This window comes from Phyllostomus discolor, chromosome 12 (assembly GCF_004126475.2).
Source record: "Phyllostomus discolor isolate MPI-MPIP mPhyDis1 chromosome 12, mPhyDis1.pri.v3, whole genome shotgun sequence".
In the NCBI taxonomy this organism is placed as follows: Eukaryota; Metazoa; Chordata; class Mammalia; order Chiroptera; family Phyllostomidae; genus Phyllostomus; species Phyllostomus discolor.
The window spans coordinates 23,041,657-23,045,290 of record NC_040914.2 but is presented as its reverse complement, the minus strand read 5'-3'; the positions used below and the strand labels follow the sequence as shown (position 1 = coordinate 23,045,290).

The following is a 3,634-nucleotide window of genomic DNA, read 5'->3' as shown; positions in this document are numbered from 1 at the left end:
GGCAGCCTACGCACCCATTCTGAGGACACCGCGCCATCTTCCTGTTGGACTATAGGACCAAGACTAAAGTCCACAACAGTCAGTGAGTCTCCCTTCTTGTGTGTGGGCACAGTCATCTTGAAGGAGGTGTAAGAGTTCTTATGATTGAGAACTTTTGTCCTTGGCAGGAGGTCGAAACTGAAAATATTTTGAGGTGGAGAAACCTTTAGGGAACAGTATACAATTTGGAGGAGCAGAGATGCTACAGAGGGGCAGGGTATGGGGAAGGCAAGGTGGCACAGGCCGTGTAGAGGGTAGCCGTTGGACCTGGACCAAGATGAGTTGATTCCATAGCTACTGGTGTACACTTGTTCTTATATTGACAGTTTCAGCATTCCTCTGTGGGAAAGAAACTGTTAACATGATTAAACATCTCTTTCCTAGCAAAACGGAAAGTGGGCATATATGTGACAAACACAAGATTTATTCTATAGTTATGTGGGATTAAGGAGGTCATCCATTTTTAAACAAATTAAAATTTAAGTCTCTTGGATAAGGGTAATAAAATAAAATTGACTGTTTTTTGAAAAGATGAGATAAGCAGATCACCCTACCCCCTTAGACTGTGTAAAAGCTGGGGAGCAGGGTCTATAGAGCAGGCAGCCCTTCATGCCTAGATCAAGAAACCCCAGCATCAGAAGCCCAAACAGCAGTGTCAATTGAGGATAAATTTTTTCTGTGCTATCTTGTGACTCCTACATATCAGACTAACAGGCTCCCTAAGAAAAACCCATTCCCTTAGTGACTTGGACAGCAAATTCTTCTCCAGTTAAGCCTCCAAATAAGAATACAGTCTACCTGATATCATGTTTATGGTGTGTAAGTCTGAAAGCAGAGGACACAGGTAGACACACTGTGTCTGGACTTCTGACCTATGGAAACTGTGAGATAATAAATATTTGTTGTTTTAAACCACTAAGTTTATGGAAATTTGTTATTCAGCAATGAAAAACAAATACACAGACTGATACAGAAAAGTTTAAATACCAAAACTAGTGAGAAGCAGCTAAATCAGTGCATGGAGAGAAATTTATATCCTGGTATATGCTCTATGCTTTCAGGTACCTTAGTTCCTTTGAAAAGCCTTGTTCAAAGCACCTAAGGGGGGAAAGCACTATGTAAAGGAAAGATTTGCTCATGTCACTTACACTTCAGCCAAAATTATTTGCAGATAATAAAATTGCTCAACTAGAAAAATATAAAGGAATCACTTTCAGTAATACCAAGAGCAATGAAATTGCTCTATTAGACTACAAAATTTAGAAGAACGAATTTTTTAAGGCACTACTTACAATTGTATAGAAATATAACCTATCTAGGAATAAGAGTAACCAGAAATGTCTAAGACGTATAGGAAAAGAGAGATAACAAATCCTGGAGGTGGGTGGGAAAACCTGGATGGGCAGAGACTCACAATGTGTTGCAGAAAAATATAATCTATAAGTCAAGCCTATCCAAATGAACATACACCCTGAACGTGACTCTAGTTGTCTTATCACTAGTTCACCTGCTTGATGTGACACTATTGCAAACATTAAGAAAACTTCTAATCATTTTATATTATATAAATGTTTATAATTAGAAATTCAGTGATAAAATGGAAGGATATCTATGCTATACAGATAATTCCAAATGTGAAGGAAGTGAAAAAAAAAATACTTTTTAAAAAAGACACACATGCTCTGTCTGCTGTGGCCCAATTGGATGGAACATCCATCCTGTAATAGAAAGACTGTGGTTTCCATCCCCTGTCTGGGCATGTTGTGGTGGGGGTGGGAGTGGAGGCAACCCATTGATGCTTCTCTCTCACATCAATGTCTCTCTCTCTCTTCCTCTCTCTCTAGAAGCAATGCAAAAATGTCCTCAGGTGTACATAAAAAAATAAATAACAAAATAAAAGACATAAGCAATGCTTTCACTGACCAGAGCTCAGGGAAATAGAGATCATTACTGTGTACAATGAACATGAAAGGAAATATCCAAGACAACTGTGAAGGTAACCAGGAGGCAGAGAACAAAACACATGTTTTATGACACATACTAGACCATTTCTAACTACTCTGTTAGAAAGATAATGACTAAAGTATTTACATGAGAATACAAAAGAGTTTTTAATTACTACCTTGAGGAAAGAATGCGCTGGATTCGGATTAGCTGGATGAAAGTATCCTATAGTATGTTTCCAACAGTCAACATATGAGTCTTGGCCCACTTACTGTCCAGGGTCCCTGGGTCTGCGATTACAGACATACACTGGCCTCCCCCCAAAAAACAGAAAACAAAAACCTGACTCCGAGTTAAATCTTAAATCTGAAACAGGAAATCCCATTAGTTAACTGCCCCCCAAACCTCCAGTCATCTCCATATCCAAGCCCTATAGTAAATGATTCTGTAGAAGACACCACATTCACTGACACACATCTATCAACTCGGTTCTTAACCAATGAATCCCACGGCATCACGCACCTGACACTTGAACCTTCATTAACATCTTCATACGCTTTGTAACAATGACCGCCAATGGGAGGATCATGAAAGCCAAGACTCCCTAGTGACTGAACCAAAAGTCCCCCAAACAGCCCTTCTCTCGCCTCCACAGGCCCTCAGTCCTCTGCCCTGTGCAGACCTCCACCCACCTGCTGCTGAGCTTCTCAGTACTCTGGGCAGCTGCCAAAGTCTCAACTCACTTCCAAAACCGCTGGCACTCCGGTACACTACTGCCAAAGCCCCTACTTTAGCTGTTGCTAGGATCGCTTCTGGTCGCCCCAGTTCTGGTTCCCGTTGTGGGCGTGGCTCTATGACGTATGTGACGCCCAACACCAGATACAAACCCAAGCGACTCAGCGTCTGTGGTTTCACAGCAGCAGCAAGAAATTGAAATCACCTTTTCGACAATTCTTAATCACTTTGTGGATCAAGAACACTGTGCTGAATAAGTTTTCAGAGGCCAACGTGGAGCGGCTTGTATTCTACCTAGGATTTTAGACAAAACAAAGATGGCAGCGCTCGTGAGCCATTACTGAGGAGCACCATGGGGGTGGACATCTTCCTGGGGTGGAGAACACCTCGGAACTAATGTCAGGAGGAGCCTTTTGACAAATAAGGAACTTTGTGGAGCCAGACGTTAGAGGCAGGAATCAGACTGGGACAAAACACTGGAAAAGGCTTGAAGTCCTGGTGAGATTTGGGGTGAGGTCTGTGTAAATGGAGCCCACAGGCTTCACTGCAAAAGTGATAACTTAAGATGATGACCCAGGATGAGAGGAAAGGGATTCCTCCCTCACTAGGACCCATGATTCTTTCATTAATTGCCTGTTTGACAGGCATTTTTTTTATTTTTTATTTTTTTATTTTAATCATTGTTCAAATACACTTTTCTCCTTTTTACTCCCAGTCCAGCCCCCCCCCCACCATTTTTTAACTACATCTACTCACAACAAACCTGAGGCAGATAGTATTTTACATGTACTGAGACATAGGTGAGTGACAAAACTTGTTGAAAAGCATGAAGTTTAGGATTCCAATGAAGTAGTGCAACTGTGGGACCCACTCCTAAGCACTATTCAAAATGAAGGGTGGACTTTATTGAAACCAT

General features: G+C 41.4%; 1 non-coding gene across 1 annotated transcript; it reads left to right on the top strand.

The window, feature by feature from the left end:
* Positions 1-325: 325 nt before the first annotated feature.
* On the top strand, positions 326-459 carry LOC114511785. Its single transcript, XR_003685751.1, has one exon. It is a non-coding gene; the product is annotated as a small nucleolar RNA SNORA41 (small nucleolar RNA).
* Positions 460-3,634: the final 3,175 nt, after the last annotated feature.